The sequence below is a fragment of the Triticum urartu genome, chromosome 6A (genome assembly GCF_056163025.1).
Source record: "Triticum urartu cultivar PI428250 chromosome 6A, HENAU_Tu73, whole genome shotgun sequence".
NCBI classification, from domain to species: domain Eukaryota; kingdom Viridiplantae; phylum Streptophyta; class Magnoliopsida; order Poales; family Poaceae; genus Triticum; species Triticum urartu.
The window spans coordinates 173,960,529-173,981,375 of NC_141878.1; positions in this window are offsets into that span (position 1 = coordinate 173,960,529).

Below are 20,847 nucleotides of genomic sequence, written 5' to 3' on the forward strand. Positions count from 1 at the left end.
TACTGTTCATCCAGCCTTCCACACCACGGGGTCCTGTTCAACCACCCCTCCACGGGCACCCCTCCACAGTCTACTGTTCATCCTACCCTCCACACCACGGTGTCCTGTTCATCCACCCCTCCACGGGCACCCCTCCACCGTCTACTGTTCATCCAGCCCTCCACCACACCACGGGGTCCTGTTCATCCAGAGGCAACGCCACCGCTCACTGTTCATCCAAACCCCCCGCAACGCTCACTGTTCATCCCATCGATCGGCTTCAGTTAGTAGCAGTAGCCAAGGAATCGCTCGATCGGGTTCAGTTAACAGCCATCGATCGATCGCTCGGGTTCAGTAACGCGTAGCCTGCAGTGCAATCGCTCGGGTTCAGTTAGAGCCCAACGCCTCACTCGGGTTCAATTAGAGCCAATGCCTCGCACACGCGCACGTACGTGTATGAGAGAAACGCGCATCGCTCGGCCCCCGACCTCCCACCGTAACCGGGAACTCCCCGAAATTTTCCTCCCCCTCGCTTCTACCATGGTTTTTTCTGTCATGGAAAGCCCAAAGAATGTCATGCAGCTGCGTCTCCGGCCCGCCCAGGACGAAAAGCCCATTTTCTGTCATGATTTTTTGTCATAGAAGTAGGAGCCCACCACATCGATGATGATACCGGGTTTTGTCACAATTATCGTCATAGAAGTGTCATATGTATGACAGAAAAAAAATTCGTTCGGACCAAAATGTCACGGATGTGTCTTTTTTTTGTAGTGAGGGTCCATGGGCTTTCTACGGGCCATACGATCCATGGGCCTTCTACGGTCTGTACTATCCATGGGCCTCATATGGGCCATAGGATCCATGGGCCTTCTACGGGGCGTATCATCATTTCGCCAATCATGGGCTGTACTATTCGTGGATCATATCGGGCCGTTAATAGGCCGTATTTGATAACTCTATTAAAATGGCCCAACGAGGTTTTTTGACATGAAAACGGCCCAACGTATTAACGGTCCGCAACGGGCCGACTGTAACGACGGGCTGAATTTGGCCCATAAGCAGAAAATGATAGTAACGGGCCGTATGTAACCGAATGCTGCAAATGAGCCCAAGAATCAATGGGCCCTGAGAAGGCCGAAAGATAACTTGGGCTGGAAACGGCCCAATCGAATAACGGGTCATTAACGGGTATAAAGTGATACACTGTTCATTACGGGCCAGTTTCACCACGGGCCGTTAATGGGCCAAGTGTTACAAAGGTCCTCATATGGTCCGAAAGAAGTCATGGGCCACCCATGGGCCGGAAGTTAAAACGGGCTGAATCATATTGCACGACCCAAAATGACCTCACTGGGCCTAATTCGGGTAGGGCGTAACGGGCCCTGGGTTAGTGGGCTATAAATGGGCTATATGCAAACATGCCGTTAACAGGCTTTCTGTGGGCCGGCCCGCCACCTTTTGACCAAGTCAAACGGGCCGACCTTTTCACAGGAATGGGCCTCTGTTGGGCCATGCCATGTGTCGCCGTATCATAGGCGCCTTCGGTCCAATGAGCAGATGACATCTGTCCCAACGGTGAGCCAACACGTGTTTCCTCCGGCCAATGATGATTTTACACATGGAAAATCCCCATTGGTCGGGGCTGTTAACGGGTTATCGGATCCAAAACCCGACCCGATAGCTTAACGGCATTCCATTACGGTGGATGCCATGTGTCGGTCACCCTTGATGAAAGCACTTCTGTGACGCGCGATTTATCGTCATGGAAGTGGACACTTCCGTGATGATAATTTTGGTAATGTCATGGAACACTTCTACGACAGCACAGGTATGACTATCTTGATTCTGTCATAAAATCGTCATGGATGTACATGCATGAAAAAAACGCGACCTACTGTGACAAACACGTATCATCACGGAAGTGTATTTTTTTGTAATGCTGGTGTCCCCTCTGGCAAGTTGCTAAGGTTTCTCGCATCCCACAGAGGGATCGAGGCGAACCCGGAGAAGATCAAGGCCATCAAAGACATGAGCCCGCCACAGACCCTCAAGGAGATGCAAAAGCTGGCAGGACGGGTGACCGTGTTAGGGCGTTTCATCTCTAAGCTAGGCGAGCGCGCCTTACCCTTCTTTAAGCTCATGAAGAAGAAAGGCCCCTTTGAGTGGACCCCGGAGGCCGACCGGGCCTTCCAAGACCTCAAGAAATACCTCACCAGCCCCCCGGTGATGGTGGCGCCACGGCCTCTCGAGCCTCTAGTACTCTACCTCACCGCCACCCTGTATTCCGCCAACGCGGCGCTGGTGGCGGTTTGGGAGGAGCGCAAAGACAAGGGTGTGCCGCACCAAGCCAGAGCTGATGCAGCGCAGGGTCAGGAAGGCACACCGGGGCCATCAGCGGCGGAAGATCAAGCTCGGCAGGGCAACATCGCGGAAACTCCTAAGGATGGCCAAGTCTCAGGAAACCCTCCACCTCAGGATACGCCACAATCTCCGCAAGACCCGAGCCTCATCGGTGTGCCAGCCCTCGCCGAGCACCCGGTGTACTTCGTCAGCATCGTATTGCGGGACGCAAGGGCACTCTACGCCATGCCGCAAAAGCTCCTGCTCGCACTTTTGGTGGCCTCGCGCAAGCTGTGACACTACTTCTAGGGGCACCCCATCAAGGTCATCTCGTCTTACCCATTGGAGAGGGTACTCAGGAGCCCAAACTCAGCCGGAAGGGTCGCTGAATGGAACATCGAGCTGCAAGCATTCCAGCTAGAGTTCAGCACCACCAGGGTCATCAAGGGAGCCTCGCTCGCCGATTTTTGTGGTAGAATGGACAGATGCCTCGGCTCTTGAGGAAGGAGAAGACCGGTCCACCTCCCCAGGAAGTGAGGCGCCAAACAGCTGGGTCATGTATTTTGATGGTGCCTTTGCGCACCAGGGCACAGGGGCTGGAGCAGTGCTCATCTCGCCCACTCAGGACAAGCTTTACTACGCCGTGCAACTCTGCTTCCAGCATGGCGAGAAGGTCTCCAACAATATCACAGAATACGAAGGCCTCATAGCCAGCCTAAAGGCTGTGGCGGCTATGGGGGTGAGGCGCCTTACCATCAAGGGCGACTCGCAGCTCCTCGTCAACTTCTCCAACAAAGTGTACGAGCCAAAGGACGAGCACATGGAGGCCTACCTTGCAGAGGTGCACAAAATGGAAAAGCAGTTCGTAGGCTTGGAGCTGCAGCACGTGCCCCGCGGCACCAACAAGGAAGCCAACGACATCGCCAAGAGAGCATCCAAGCGGAAACCGCAAGATCCCGGTGTCTTCGAAGAGCGGCTCTTCAAGACGTCAGCTACGCCACCTCTTTCAAGAATGACTCAGTCTCGGGAGGAGCTCCCATAGCCCCCGGCCATGGGAGCCCCAGCTTGCGGCCCAACCTCAAGAGCTCAGCTACTCTTGGCGCTCGAGCCCCAGGAGGAGTGCTGGACCAAGGGGTTCAAGGAGTACCTGATGCACGGGACACTGCCGGAGAAGGAAGAAGACATGGAGCGCGTGGCCCGACAAGCCATGGCATACTGCATTCAAGACGGCGAGTTGTACAGGAAACGGCCGAACAATGTCACGCTACACTGCATCTCCAGCGATCAAGGGAGGGAGCTGCTGATTGACATACACGGCGGGGACTGTGGACATCACTCATCATCACGGACCCTCGTCGGCAAGGCCTTCCGCAGCGAATTCTATTGGCCCACATCACTCAACGATGCAGCCAAGCTGGTGAAGTCCTGCGAAGCTTGCCAATTCCACGCCAAGCAAATCCATCAGCCTGCTCAGGGCCTCCAAACCATCCCGCTCACGTGGCCTTTTGCGGTCTGGGGGCTAGACATCCTAGGCCCGTTCCCACGAGCGCCAGGGGGCTACCGTTATCTCTGAGTCGCCTTCGACAAGTTCACCAAGTGGGCGTAAGTGGAAGCCGTCCGGACCATCCCAGCCGGCTCTGCTGTCAAGTTCATCAAGGGCCTCTTGAGCCGCTTCAGGGTCCCCAACTGCATCATCACAGATAACGCCTCGCAGTTTACTAGTAACCACTTTAAAACCTACTGTGCTAACCTTGGAACGCAGATCTTCTACGCTTCGGTGGCCCACCCCAGGAGCAATGGTCAGGCTGAGCGCGCCAACGCTGAGGTCCTGAGGGGCCTCAAGACCAGGACCTTCAAGAAGAAGCTGGAGGCCTGCGACAGGGGCTGGCACGACGAGCTCCAGTCCGTGCTATGGTCCATCCGCACCACCACTACCAAGCCAACGGGCGAGACTCCGTTCTTACTCGTCTACTAAGCTGAAGCAGTCCTCCCTCACGAGGTCAAGCATCGCTCCGCGCGGGTCCTGGCGTTCGACGAAACGCAGCAGGATGCCATGCGGGGGATGGGTCTCGTGATGGGGGAGGAACATCGTCACGAAGCTGCTTTAAGGGCGGCAAGGTACCAGCAAGCGCTGTGGCGTTACCACTGCCGCAACATTCGCTCCAGGATGCTCAAGACGGGTGACCTGGTCCTGAGGCAGGTCCTCTCCAGGGAAGGGTTGCACAAGCTCTCACCCATGTGGGAGGGCCCATTCAGGGTCGTCCACGTCTCCAGGCCTGGCGCCATCCGCCTGGAGACGCAAGAGGGGACACCTATCCGAAACACCTCGAACATCCAGCACCTCCGGAAGTTCTACCCATGAAGGAAGGCCCAGTGCCTGTGAAGCAAGGCCCTAGAGCCCGTGAAGAAAGGCCCAGAGCCTGTGAAGGAAGGCCTAGAGCCTATGAAGAAGTCCCGGTGCCTGTGAAGAATCGCCGCCCGTGACACTCTCACGTAATAATGAGTTGGGGATGTACACGCCCCGGAGTCTCAGGAGCGCCAACCTCAGGCCCTGGGGCTCCCTCCCACGCCTAGTGGACATCACTTAGCTCCGCGCTGGTGAGAAGACTTGATGACTACATTAGGTGCTGGACGCGGCTTTTCATTTGCTTTCCGCAGTTGGCTCATTTCTCCTTAACCAAAGTTTGCCTTTGGCGTTCCTTGCTGATTTGGTTCCTTCGCCTTTTACCGCGTTTTTCGGCTCTGGTTTGCTCATGATCTCTCTCTCGCATACCTCGCAAGGGGGCTAGGCAGGTGCCCTCATGAGCATTTTTCTTCTCTCTGCCTTCTTGCGAGTCACCCTCATTCGAGCCTGGAAGCTGGCACATCTCTCCTAATCCGTTCCTCTCGGGTACCGCGATGCAAAGCACCAAGTCAAGGTTCGAGTGAATGACAAATCCTCTAGCGCACCCCTAACAATTTTTTGCAGTTTCTGAGCAAACGCAGTCATCTCGTGAAGGAAACGGTGTCCCAAACGCGCCAGGTTAGGTTATCTTTGCACAAAATAACAACACGGCATGGGAATAACACGCACGTTGCATTAACCAAGAACCACAGTTCGATACACGCCCCTCTGGGCCCATACTGGTTTCATTTTCTGATTCAGGAAAAAAAGGAAAAAGCTAAACAAAGTGGCGTTTCAGCAATCCGTGGAGGCAGGCCCTCAGCGACGCCCTGAGCCTAGCCAGACCCCTCCTCGCGCTTCATGGAGGTGCGGCGACGAGATGACCCGCTGCCTCCTTCGAAGCGGGCGCGGCGGCACGGCGGCTGGTCGTAGCCACCGCTGCTGGAGCTGTCACTGGAGGAAGAGCCACCGTAGCTGGAAGAGACACGGTCGCCGCCGAGGGCAGGCTCTCCCTCATCCTCGTCACGACCGTCACCAAGGCCAAGCACCTCCTCACCGCCGTTCGTCTCGGGGCAGCACCCGACGCGGCGGCCATCTTCCCCGAACACCCTCACATAGAGGGTCGACCCACCGTCATACTTGAAGTGGAGTGTGCACCGCCTGCCCAGGCCGCGCGTGCGGGCGAACGTCTGCCAGCCGTGGCCAGGGCTATGTTGCCCGCGGCGGAAGTCTCGACCGTGACCCAGGAGGCCTTGCTGCAACAACCATCCGCCTGCAACCAGAGGCCGCCTGGACCAGGGGCCGGCAGTTCATCGACAAGGAAGCGCGGAAGCTGGAGCCAGTTGCCGGCCAGGTTGTCCGACCAGACAATGAATTGCGGCAACACCTCCGCTGAATGGAAGCGCGGGCGGGGAGGCCGCGCCACCATCGCGCGCCTCCCATCGTCAGCTGGACCGCCATGGTTTGGACGGTCCCCTCCGCATGCCGTGCCGCCGCCTCGACAGTGGGCCACGGCGGGGGTCGCAGCGTGCTTGCGCGGACGGCCGCGACCGCGCTTGGGCGCCGGGGAACCGGGGACCTCGTGAGGGGCCTTCCCCTTCTCGGTAGAGAACTTCCTTCGTGGTGCCATCGGAGGCACTGCAAGCAATGAATCAAAGAAGAAGTGAGCAAGCAAGGAAGAGATGGGCAACGGGGGCTCTGCCCCCTCCCCATTTATAGCAAGAGAAGGCCAACCGGCGTCTCCCACGATCGCAGGTAATGATGGTTTCCCTTGCATGCCGCAGGGATTTGTCAAGTCGTGCAGTCGTCAAGGCAGCGTGGGGAAGCGTAGACGCCCACGTCCAATCAACCGCCACGCATCGACCGAGGCCACAAGCTTTTGGGGACCGCGATGCTCCGAACTTGACCCTTGGCTTCGCCATGAAGCCAAGCTCGCGCGCACCTTGGGCCCGGGGGCTACTGTCGACATTCTGGGAACGGGGTTCCCCAGACTTGCCTGCCTGCGGCCTGCGGCGTGGCGGAGCCAGCAGGCCGCACGGCCCATCTTCACCAACAATGCATCCAAGACCCTCGCGAGGGTCCAAGCCTCGCGAGGCGGACGACGCAAGACCTCCTCCCGAGCGGCCTAGTCAGACAGGCTCGCGAGGGGCGGAGATATCAAGGCGAGGCGAACCTCACGAGGCTCTCATGACGTGAGTCATGACGATCGACACCAGGCGAGCGCCAGGCGGACGCCAGCGCGTGCGGCGTCCTTGTTTCCTCTTTCGTGCAAAGGAGGCAAGCGCAGCCGCGGAGTACCGATGCATCATGCAAAGGTTGGCATTTCGGTGCAACAAGACCAAGACCATGGACTGGAAGACGGAGGTCATCGTGGAGCCCAAGACGGCGTCACCACCAGAGCCTTTCACAGGCGAAGACCGCTTTTGTCAGGATAGCTTGTACTTGCTGTCCCCCTTCAAATTGGCCCGCTATTGTTGGCTCCCTTCCTGCTCGATAATTGGGAAGAGTGTTGGAAATATGCCCTAGAGGCAATAATAAATTGATTATTATTATATTTCCTTGTTCATGATAATCGTTTATTATCCATGCTAGAATTGTATTGATAGGAAACTCAGATACATGTGTGGATACATAGACAACAACATGTCCCTAGTAAGCCTCTAGTTGACTAGCTCGTTGATCAATAGATGGTTACGGTTTCCTGACCATGGACATTGGATGTCGTTGATAACGGGATCACATCATTAGGAGAATGATGTGATGGACAAGACCCAATCATAAGCCTAGCACAAAGATAGTGTAGTTCGTATGCTAAAGCTTTTCTAATGTCAAGTGTCATTTCCTTAGACCCTGAGATTGTGCAACTCCCGGATACCGTAGGAGTGTTTTGGGTGTGCCAAACGTCACAACGTAACTGGGTGGCTATAAAGGTACACTACAGGTATCTCCGAAAGTGTTTGTTGGGTTGGCACGAATCGAGACTAGGATTTGTCACTCCGTGTGACGGAGAGGTATCTCTGGGCCCACTCGGTAGGACATCATCATAATGTGCACAATGTGATCAAGGAGTTGATCACGGGATGATGTGTTACGGAACGAGTAAAGAGACTTGCCGGTAACGAGATTGAACAAGGTATCGGGATACCGACGATCGAATCTCGGGCAAGTATCGTACCGCTAGACAAAGGGAATTGTATACGGGATTGATCGAATCCTCGACATCGTGGTTCATCCGATGAGATCATCATGGAACATGTGGGAATCAACATGGGTATCCAGATCCCGCTGTTGGTTATTGACCGGAGAACGTCTCGGTCATGTCTGCATGGTTCCCGAACCCGTAGGGTCTACACACTTAAGGTTCGGTGACACTAGGGTTATAGAGATATTAGTATGCGGTAACCCGAAAGTTGTTCGGAGTCCTAGATGAGATCCCGGACGTCACGAGGAGTTCCAGAATGGTCCGGAGGTAAAGATTTATATATGGGAAGTCTTGTTTTGGTCGCCGGAAAAGTTTCGCGCATTATCGGTATTGTACCGGGAGTGCCGAAAGGGGTCCGGGGGTCCACCAAGGGGGTCCACCTGCCCCGGGGGGGCCACATGGGCTGTAGGGGTGTGCGCCTTGACCTATATGGGCCAAGGGCACCAGCCCCAAGAGGCCCATGCGCCAAGAGATAAGGGAAAGGAAGAGTCCTAAAGGGGGAAGGCACCTCCTAGGTGCCTTGGGGAGGATGGACTCCTCCCTGGCCGCACCCTTCCTTGGAGGAAGGGCCAAGGCTGCGCCCCCCTCTCCCTTGGCCCTATATATAGTGGGGGGGAAGGGAGAGCAGCCATACCTAAGCCCTGGCGCCTCCCTCTCCCTCCCGTGACACATCTCCCTCCTCCCGCAACGCTTGGTGAAGCCCTGTTGGAATCCCGCTACTTCCACCACCACGCCGTCGTGCTGCTGGATCTCCATCAACCTCTCCTCCCCCCTTGCTGGATCAATAAGGAGGAGACGTCGCTGCTCCGTACGTGTGTTGAACACGGAGGTGCCGTCTGTTCGGCGCTAGGATCATCGGTGATTTGGATCACGACGAGTACGACTCCATCAACCCCGTTCTCTTGAACGCTTCCGCGCGTGATCTACAAGGGTATGTAGATCCACTCCTCCCTCGTTGCTAGATGACTCCATAGATAGATCTTGGTGACACGTAGGAAAATTTTGAATTTATGCTACGTTCCCCATCAGTGGCATCATGAGCTAGGTCTATGCGTAGTTTCTATGCATGAGTAGAACACAAAGTAGTTGTGGGCGTTGATTTTGTTCAATATGCTTACTGTTACTAGTCCAATCTTGATTCGGCGGCATTGTGGGATGAAGCGGCCCGGACCGACCTTACACGTACTCTTACGTGAGACTGGTTCCACCGACTGACATGCACTAGTTGCATAAGGTGGCTAGCGGGTGTCTGTCTCTCCCACTTTAGACGGATCGGATTCGATGAAAAGGGTCCTTATGAAGGGTAAATAACAATTGGCATATCACGTTGTGGTTTTTGCGTAGGTAAGAAACGTTCTTGCTAGAAACCCATAGCAGCCACGTAAAACATGCAAACAACAATTAGAGGACGTCTAACTTGTTTTTGCAGGGTATGCTATGTGATGTGATATGGCCAAAAGGATGTGATGAATGATATATGTGATGTATGAGATTGATCATGTTCTTGTAATAGGAATCACGACTTGCATGTCGATGAGTATGACAACCGGCAGGAGCCATAGGAGTTGTCTTAATTTATTTATGACCTGCGTGTCAACATAAACGTCATGTAATTACTTTACTTTATTGCTAACCGTTAGCTGTAGTAGTAGAAGTAATAGTTGACGAGACAACTTCATGAAGACACGATGATAGAGATCATGATCATGGAGATCATGGTGTCATGCCGGTGACGATGATGATCATGGAGCCCCGAAGATGGAGATCAAGAGGATCAAAGTGATGATGGCCATATCATGTCACTATTTGATTGCATGTGATGTTTATCATGTTTATGCATCTTGTTTGCTTAGAACGACGGTAGTAAATAAGATGATCCCTCATTAAAATTTCAAGAAAGTGTTCCCCCTAACTGTGCACCATTGCAAAAGTTCGTCGTTTCGAAGCACCACGTGATGATCGGGTGTGATAGATTCTTACGTTCGAATACAACGGGTGTTGACGAGCCTAGTATGTACAGACATGGCCTCGGAACAGATGCGAAACACTTAGGTTGACTTGATGAGCCTAGCATGTACAGACATGGCCTCGGAACACAAGAGACCGAAAGGTCGAGCATGAGTCATATGGTAGATACGATCAACATGAAGATGTTCACCGATGATGACTAGTCCGTCTCACGTGATGATCGGACACGGCCTAGTTGACTCGGATCATGTAATCACTTAGATGACTAGAGGGATGTCTATCTGAGTGGGAGTTCATAAGATGAACTTAATTATCCTGAACATAGTCAAAAGGTCTTCGCAAATTATGTCGTGGCTCACGTTTCTATTCTACTGTTTAGATATGTTCCTAGAGAAGATTTAGTTGAAAGTTGATAGTAGTAATTATGCGGACTAGGTTCGTAAACTGAGGTTTGTCCTCATTGCTTCATAGAAGGCTTATGTCCTTAATGCACCGCTCAGTGTGCTGAACCTCGAACGTCGTCTGTGGATGTTGCGAACATCTGACATACACGTTTTGATGACTACATGATAGTTCAGTGCGTAATGCTAAATGGTTTAGAATTGAGGCACCGAAGACGTTTTGAAACGTCGCGAAACATATGAGATGTTTCGAGGGCTGAAATTGGGATTTCAGGCTCGTGCCCACGTGAAGAGGTATAAGACCTCCGACGATTTTCTTAGCCTGCAAACTAAGGGAGAAAAGCTCAATTGTTGAACTTGTGCTCAGATTGTCTGAGTACAACAATCGCTTGAATCGAGTGGGAGTTGATCTTCCAGATGAAATAGTGATGGTTCTCCGAAGTCATTACCACCAAGCTGCTAGAGCTTCGTGATGAACTATAATGTATCGGGGACATATATGATGATCCTTGAGATATTCGCGATGTTTGACACCACAAAAGTAGAAATCAAGAAGGAGCATCAATTGTTGATGGTTTGTGAAACCACTAGTTTCAAGGAGGGAAAGGGCAAAAAGGGATGCTTCATGAAACGGCAAATCAGTTGCTGCTCTAGTGAAGAAACCCAAGGTTGAACCCAAACCCGAGACTAAGTGCTTCTGTAGTAAAGGGAACAGCCACTGGAGCAGAATTACCCTAGATACTTGGTAGATAAGAAGGCTGGCAAGGTCGATAGAAGTATATTGGATGTATTATGTTAATGTGTACTTTACTAGTACTCCTAGTAGCACCAGGGTATTAGATACCGGTTCGGTTGCTAAGTGTTAGTAACTCGAAATAAAAGCTACAGAATAAACGGACACTAGCTAAAGGTGAGATGACGATATGTGTTGGAAGTATTTCCAAGGTTGATCAAATATCGTACGCTCCCTCTACCATCGAGATTGGTGTTTGCGTTGAGCATAGACATGATTGGATTATGTCTATCGCAATACGGTTATTCATTTAAAGAGAATAATGGTTACTCTGTTTATTTGAATAATACCTTCAATGGTCTTACACCTGAAATGAATGGTTTATTGAATCTCGATCGTAGTGATACACATGTTCATGCCAAAAGATAGTAATGATAGTACCACCTACTTGTGGCACTGCCACGTAAGTCATATCGGTATAAAACGCATGAAGAAGCTCCATGTTGATGGATCTTTGGGCTCACTTGTTTTGAAAGGTTTGAGACATGCGAACCATGTCTATTGGTGTATATGCATGAAGAAACTCCATGCAAATGGACCGTTTGGACTCACTTGATTTTGAATCACTTGAGACATGCAAATCATACCACATGGGCAAGATGACTGAAAGCCTCGTTTTCAGTAAAATGGAACTAGAAAGCAACTTGTTGGAAGTAATACATTTTGATGTGTGCAATCCAATGAGTGCTGAGGCATGTAGTGGATATCGTTATGTTCTTACTTCACAGATGATTTGAGTAGATGTTGAGTATATTTACTTGATGAATCACGAGTCTGAATTATTGAAAGGTTCAAGTAATTTCAGGGTGAAGTTGAAAGATCGTCGTGACAGGAGGATAAAATATCTATGATATGATCATAGAGATGAATATCTGAATTACGAGTTTGGCACAGAATTAAGACATTGTGGAAATTGTTTCACAACTAATACAGCCTGGAACACCATAGTGTGATGGTGTGTCCGAACATCATAACTGCACCCTATTGGATATGATGCATACCATGATGTCTCTTATCGAATTACCACGATAGTTTATGGGTTAGGCATTAAAGACAACCACATTCACTTTAAATAGGGCACCACGTAATTCCGATGAGATGACACCATATGAACTATGGTTTAGAGAAACCTAAGCTGTCATTTCTTAGAAGTTTGGGGCTGTGACGCTTATGTGAAAAGTTTCAGGCTGATAAGCTCGAACCCAAAGCGGATAAATGCATCTTCATAGGACACCCAAAACAGTTGGGTATACCTCCTGTCTCAGATCCGAAAGCATTAAGGGATTGTTTCTAGAATCGGGTCCTTTCTCGAGGAAAAGTTTCTCTCAAAGGAATTGAGTGGGAGGATGGTGGAGACTTGATGAGGTTATTGAACCGTCACTTCAACTAGTGTATAGCAGGGCACAAAGAGTTGTTCCTGTGGCACCTACACCAATTGAAGTGGAAGCTTATGATATTGATCATGAGACTTCAGATCAAGTCACTCCCAAACCTCGTAGGATGACAAGGATGCGTACTACTTCAGAGTGGTACGTAGTCCTATCTTGGAAGTCATGTTGCTAGACAACAATGAACCTACGAGCTATGGAGAAGCGATGGTGGGACTGGATTCAAAAATGGCTTGAGGCCATATAATCCGAAAGAGGATCCATATATGAAAACAAAGTGTAGACTTTGGAAGAACTACTTGATGGTCATAAGGCTGTTAGGTACATATGGATTTTAAAAGGAAGACGGACAATGATGGTAAGTATCACCATTAAGAAAGCTCGACTTGTCGTTAAGATGTTTTCCGACAAGTTCAAGGAGTTGACTACGATGAGACTTTCTCACTCGTAGCGATGCTAAGAGTCTGTTGGAATTATATTAGTGATTACTGCATTATTTATGAAATCTTGCAGATAGGATGTCAAAACATTGTTTCCTTGACGATTTTCTTGAGGAAAGGTTGTATGTGATACAACCGGAAGGTTTTGTCAATCCTGAAAGATGCTAATAAGTATGCAAAGCTCCAGCAATCCTTCTAAGGACTGGAGTAAGCATCTCGGAGTTGGAATGTATGCATTGATGAGATGATCAAAGATTTTGGCTGTATACAAAGTTTATGAGAAACGTGTATTTCCAAAGAAGTGAGTGGGAGCACTATAGAATTTCTGATGAATATATGTTGATCAGAAATGACGTAGAATTTCTGGAAAGCATATAGGGTTATTTGGAAAGTGTTTTTCAATGGAAAGCCTGGATTAAGCTACTTGAACATTGAGCATCAAGATCTATAAGGATAAGATCAAAACGCTTAATGGTACTTTCAAATGAGCACATACCTTGACATGATCTTGAAGGTGTTCAAGATGGATCAGTCAAAGAAGGAGTTCTTGCCTGAGTTGTAAGGTATGAAGTTAAGACTTAAAGCTCGACCGCGGCAGAAGAAAGAGGAAGGACGAAGGTCGTCCCCTATGCTTTTGTCATAGGCTCTCTACAGTATGCTATGCTGTGTACCGCACCTGAAGTGTGCCTTGCCATGAGTCAGTCAAGGGGTACAAGAGTGATCCAAGAATGGATCACAGGACAGCTGTCAAAGTTATCCTTAGTAACTAGTGGACTAAGGAATTTTCTCGATTATGGAGGTGGTAAAAGAGTTCGTCGTAAAGGGTTACACCGATGCAAACTTTGACACTAATCTAGATTATTCTGAGTAGTAAACTTGATTCGTATAGTAGAACAGTTATTTGGAATAGCTCCAAATAGAACATGGTAGCTGCATCTGGGAGATGACATAGAGATTTGTAAAGCACACACGGATCTGAAAGATTCAGACCCGTTGACTATAACATCTCTCACAAGCATAACATGATCAAACCCAGAACACATCGAGTGTTAATCACATGGTAATGTGAACTAGATTATTGACTCTAGTAAACTCTTTGGGTGTTTGTCACATGGGGATGTGACCTTGAGTGTTAATCACATATCGATGTGAACTGGATTATTGACTCTAGTGCAAGTGGGAGACTGTTGGAAATATGCCCTAGAGGCAATAATAAATTGATTATTATTATATTTCCTTGTTCATGATAATCGTTTATTATCCATGCTAGAATTGTATTGATAGGAAACTCAGATACATGTGTGGATACATAGACAACACCATGTCCCTAGTAAGCCTCTAGTTGACTAGCTCGTTGATCAATAGATGGTTACGGTTTCCTGACCATGGACATTGGATGTCGTTGATGACGGGATCACATCATTAGGAGAATGATTTGATGGACAAGACCCAATCCTAAGCATAGCACAAGATCGTGTAGTTCGCATGCTAAAGCTTTTCTAATGTCATGTTATAGAGATATTAGTATGCGATAACCCGAAAGTTGTTCGGAGTCCCGGATGAGATCCCGGACGTCACGAGGAGTTCCGGAATGGTCCGGAGGTAAAGATTTATATATGGGAAGTCTTGTTTTGGTCGCCGGAAAAGTTTCGCGCATTATCGGTATTGTACCGGGAGTGCCGAAAGGGGTCCGGGGGTCCACCAAGGGGGTCCACCTGCCCCTGGGGGGCCACATGGGCTGTAGGGGTGTGCGCCTTAACCTATATGGGCCAAGGGCACCAGCCCCAAGAGGCCCATGCGCCAAGAGATAAGGGAAAGGAAGAGTCCTAAAGGGGGAAGGCACCTCCTAGGTGCCTTGGGGAGGATGGACTCCTCCCTGGCCGCACCATTCCTTGGAGGCAGGGCCAAGGCTGCGCCCCCCTCTCCCTTGGCCCTATATATAGTGGGGGGAAGGGAGGGCAGCCATACCTAAGCCCTGGCGCCTACCTCTCCCTCCCGTGACACATCTCCCTCCTCCCGCAGCGCTTGGTGAAGCCCTGTTGGAATCCCACTACTTCCACCACCACGCCGTCGTGCTGCTGGATCTCCATCAACCTCTCCTCCCCCCTTGCTGGATCAAGAAGGAGGAGACGTCGCTGCTCCGTACGTGTGTTGAACGCGGAGGTGCCGTCCGTTCGGCGCTAGGATCATCGGTGATTTGGATCACGACGAGTACGACTCCATCAACCCCGTTCTCTTGAACGCTTCCGCGCGCGATCTACAAGGGTATGTAGATCCACTCCTCCCTCGTTGCTAGATGACTCCATAGATAGATCTTGGTGACACGTAGGAAAATTTTGAATTTATGCCACGTTCCCCATCAAAGAGGACCAGGGCCTCTATAAATAGGACTAGCCACCATAGTAGAGAGAGAGATCATCAGACCTAGAGAGATCATCAGACCCAGAGAGATCATCAGACCCAGAGGGCTCATCAGACCCCGAGATACACACAAGTCCGAAAGCACAAGAACACCTCAACCTCAGGAGGCTGTTCTTCCCCTTGTATTGTTCATCATCAGCCCAAGAGGCAATCCACCACCACCACACTGGAGTAGGGTATTACACCACAACGGTGGCCCGAACCAGTATAAACCCCGTGTCTTTCTGTGTTGCGTGTTGATCGAGTTCGTCCGCAAGATCTTAGCGAGCTAGAGAGTAGATCGGTAGGAGGGAAAGACTTCGCGTGCACCCCAGTGTTCAAACCTTAAGGGTTAGCCGGAGCCCCACATCCGATAGTGATGCAGCAAAGTAGCGTAAGTATTTCCCTCAGTTTTTGAGAACCAAGGTATCAATCCAGTAGGAGACTACACGCAAATCGCCTAGTACCTGCACAAACAAATAAGAACCTTGCAACCAACGCGATAAAGGGGTTGTCAATCCCTTCACGTCCACTTTGCAAAAGTAAGATCTGATAAAGATAATAAGATAAATATTTTTTCTATTTTTGTGGTATATAGTGGAAAATAAAGATTGAAAAATAAATAGTAAACTAGAATTGTAGATTGAAAACTTATATGATGTAAAGTTGTCCCGGGGGCCATAGGTTTCACTAGTGGCTTCTCTCAAGATAGCAGATATTACAGTCGGTGAACAAATTACTGTCAAGCAATTGATAGAAAAGCGCATAATTATGAGAATATCTAGGCATGATCATAAACATAGGCATCACGTCTGTGACAACTAGACCGAAATGATTCTGCATCTACTATTATTACTCCACACATAGACCGCTATCCAGCATGCATCTAGAGTATTAAGTTCATAAGAATAGAGTAACGCATTAGGCAAGATGACATGATGTAGAGGGATAAACTCAAGCAATATGATATAAACCCCATCTTTTTATCCCCGATGGCAATAATACAATACGTGCCTTGCTGCCCCTGCTATCACTGGGAAAGGACACCACAAGATTGAACCCAAAGCTAAGCACTTCTCCCATTACAAGAAAGATCAATCTAGTAGGCCAAACCAAACTGATAATTCGAAGAGACTTGCAAAGATATCAAATCATGCATATAGGAATTCAGAGAAGAATCAAATATTGTTCATAGATAATCTTGATCATAAATCCATAATTCATCGGATCTCGACAAACACACCGCAAAAAGAGTTACATCGAATAGATCTCCAAGAAGATCGAGGAGATCTTTGTATTGAGATCCAAAGAGAGAGAAGAAGCCATCTAGCTAATAACTATGGACCCGAAGGTCTATGGTAAACTACTCACACATCATTGGAGAGGCTATGGTGTTGATGTAGAAGCCCTCCGTGATCGAATCCCCCTCCGGCAGATCGCCGGAAAAGGCCCCAAGATGGGATCTCACGGGTACAGAAGGTTGCGGTAGTGGAAAAGGTGTTTCGTAGCTCTCCCCGAAGGTTTGAAGGTATAAGAGTATATATAGGCGAAAGAAGTAGGTAAGTGGAGCTGCAAGGGGCCCACGAGGGTGGGGTGCGCGCCCTCCTTCCTCGTGGCTTCCTCGCTACTTTCTTGACATCCACTCCAAGTCTCCTGGATTGCGTTTGTTCCAAAAACGATCCTCGCGAAGGTTTCACTCCGTTTGGATTCCGTTTGATATTCCTTTTCTGCGAAACACTAAAATAGGCAAAAAACAGCAATTTGCACTCAGCTTTCGGTTAATAGGTTAGTCCCAAAAATAATATAAAAAGGTATAATAAAGCCCGTTAGACATCCAAAACAGGTAATATAATAGCATGGAACAATCAAAAATTATAGATACGTTGGAGACATATCACCATTATTCTCTGATTTAAATGAATAACCGTCTTGCATCAAACAAGATCCAGATATAATGTTCATGCTCAACGTTGGCACCAAATAACAATTATTCAGGTCTAAAACTAATCCCGATGGTAGATGTAGAGGTAGCGTGCCGACGACGACCACATCAACCTTGGAACCATTTCCCACGCGCATCGTCACCTTGTCCTTAGCAAATCTTCATTTAATCCGCAGCCCCTGTTTCGAGTTGCAAATATGAGCAACAGAACGAGTATCAAATACCCAGGCGCTACTACAAGCATTAGTAAGGTAGACATCAATAACATGTATATCAAATATACCTTTCACTTTGCCATCCTTCTTATCCGCCAAATACTTGGAGCAGTTCTGCTTCCAGTGACCAATCCATTAGCAGTAGAAGCACTCAGTCTCAGGCTTAGGTCCAGACTTGGGCTTCTTCCCTTGAGCAGCAACTTGCTTGCTATTCTTCTTGAAGTTCCCCTTCTTCCCTTTGCCCCTTTTCTTGAAACTAGTGGCCTTGCTAACCATCAACACTTGATGCTCCTTCTTGATTGCTACCTCCGCAGCCTTTAGCATTGCGAAGAGCTCAGGAATAATCTTTTCCACCCCTTGCATATTATAGTTCATCATGAAGCCTTTATAGCTTGGTGGCAGTGATTGAAGAACTCTGTCAATGACACTATCATCAAGAAGATTAACTCCTAGCGGAGTCAAGTGGTTGTGGTACCCAGACATTCCGAGTATGTGTTCGCTGACAGAACTATTCTCCTCCATTTTGCAGCTATTGAACTTGTTGGAGACTTCCTATCTCTCAACTCGGGCATTTGCTTGAAATATTAACTTCAACCCTTGGAACATCTCATATGCTCCATGATGTTCAAAACGTCTTTGAAGTACCGATTCTAAGCCGTAAAACATGGCACACTGAACTATCGAGTAGTCATCACCACGTGACTACCAGGCATTCACAATGTCTGCAGTTGCTGGCGTAGGTGGTACACCTGGCGGTGCTTCCAGGACGTAAGTCTTCTGTGCAGCAACGCGGATAATCCACAAGTTACGGACCCAGTTCATGTAATTGCTACCATCATCTTTCAACTTAGATTTCTCTAGGAACACATTAAAATTCAAGGGAACGGTAGCACGGGCCATTGATCTACAACAACATAGACATGCAAAAACTATCAGGTACTCAGTTCATGATAAATTAAAGTTCAATTAATCATATTACTTAAGAACTCCCACTTAGATAGACATCCCTCTAGTCATCTAAATGATCATGTGATCCATATCAACTAAACCATGTCCGATCATCACATGAGATGGAGTTGTTTTCAATGGTGAACATCACTATGTTGATCATATCTACTATATGATTCACGTTCGACCTTTCGGTCTCAGTGTTTTGAGGCCGAATCTGCATATGCTAGGCTCGTCAAGTTTAACCCGAGTATTCTGCACATGCAAAACTGGCTTGCACCCGTTGTATGTGAACGTAGAGCTTATCACGCCCGGTCATCACATGGTGTCTCGGCACGACGAACTGTAGCAATGGTGCATACTCAGGGAGAACACTTATACCTTGAAATTTAGTGAGGGATCATCTTATACTGCCACCGCCGTACTAAGCAAAATAAGATGCATAAAGGATAAACATCACATGCAATCAAAATATGTGACATGATATGGCCATCATCATCTTGTGCCTTTGATCTCCATCTCCAAAGCACCATCATGATCTAAATCGTCACCGACTTGGCACCTTGTTCTCTATCATAGCATTGTTGTCGTCTTGCCAACTATTGCTTCTACGACTATCGCTACCGCTTAGTGATAAAGTAAAGCAATTACATGGTGATTGCATTTCATACAATAAAGCAACAACCATAAGGCTCCAGCCAGTTGCCGATAACTTTTACAAAACATGATCATCTCATACAACAATTTATATCTCATAATGTGTTGACCATATCACATCACAACATGCCCTGCAAAAACAAGTTAGACGTCCTCTACTTTGTTGTTGCAATTTTCACGTGGCTGCTACGGGATTCTAGCAAGAACGGTTCATACACCTTCTATCACAGAACCGAAGGCAAGTATTGTTGCTAAGAATGGATCCTTTCTAGAGAAGGAGTTTCTCTCGAAAGAAGTGAGTGGGAGGAAAGTAGAACTTGATGAGGTAATTGTACCTTCTCTTGAATTGGAAAGCAGTTCATCATAGGAAACTGTTCCCATGATGCCTACACCAATTAGTGAGGAAGCTAATGATGATGATCATGAAACTTCAGATCAAGTTACTACCGAACCTCGTAGGTCAACCAGAGTACGTTCCGCACCAGAGTGGTACGGTAATCCTGTTCTAGAAGTCATGTTATTATACCATGACAATCCTAGGAACTATGAGGAAGCGACGATGAGCCCAGATTCTGCGAAATGGCCTGAGGCCATGAAATCTGAGATGGGATCCATGCATGAGAACAAAGTATTATCTTTGGTTGACTTTCTCGATGATCGGCAAGCCATAGAGAATAAATGGATCTTCAAGAAGAAGACCGACGTTGACGGTAATGTTACTGTCTACAAAGCTCGACTTGTTGCGAAAGGTTTTCTACAAGTTTTAGGAGTTGACTAGGATGAGACCTTCTCACCCGTAGTGATGCTTAAGTCTGTCCGAATCATGTTAGCAATTGCTGTTGGGGATCGTAGCAGAAATTCAAAAAAATTCTACGCATCACCAAGATCAATCTATGGAGTAATCTAGCAATGAGGGGAAGGAGAGTGCATCTACATACCCTTGTAGGTCGCTAAGCAGAAGCGTTCAAGTGAACGGTGTTGATGGAGTCGTACTCGTCGTGATCCAAATCACTGATGATCCTACTGCCGAACGGACGGCACCTCCATGTTCAACACACGTACAGCCCGGTGACGTCTCCTACGCCTTGATCCAGCAAGTGGAGAAGGAGAGGTTGGGGAAGACTCCATCCAGCAGCAGCATGACGGCATGGTGGTGGTGGAGGAGCGTGGTACTCCAGCAAGGCTTCGCCAAGCACCACAAGAGACAAGGAGGGAGAGGGGTAGGGCTGCGCCAAGAAGGAGATGTTCTCGTGTTTCTGGCAGCCCAAAACCCCCACTATATATAGGGGAAAGGGAGGGGCTGTGCCCCCACCTAGGTTTCCACCCCTAGGGGTGGCGGCCAGCCCTAGATCCCATCTAGGGGGCGGCCAAGGGGAGAGATAGGGGGGCGCACCACTAGGTGGGCCTTAGGCCCATCTGAGCCTAGGGTTTCCCCCTTTTCCCTTCTCTCTTCGCCTTGGGCCCTGGTGGGGGGGCGCACCAGCCCACCTGGGGCTGGTCCCCTCCCACACTTGGCCCATGCAGCCCTCCGGGGCTGGTGGCCCCACTTGGTGGACCACCGGGACCCTCCCGGTGGTCCCGGTACATTACCGATAAAACCCGGAACTTTTCCGGCGACCAAAACAGGACTTCCCATATATAAATCTTTACCTCCGGACCATTCCGGAACTCCTCGTGACATCCGGGATCTCATCCAGGACTCCGAACAACATTCGTAACCACGTATATCTATTCCCTATAACCCTAGCATCATCGAACCTTAAGTGTGTAGACCCTACGGGTTCGGGAACC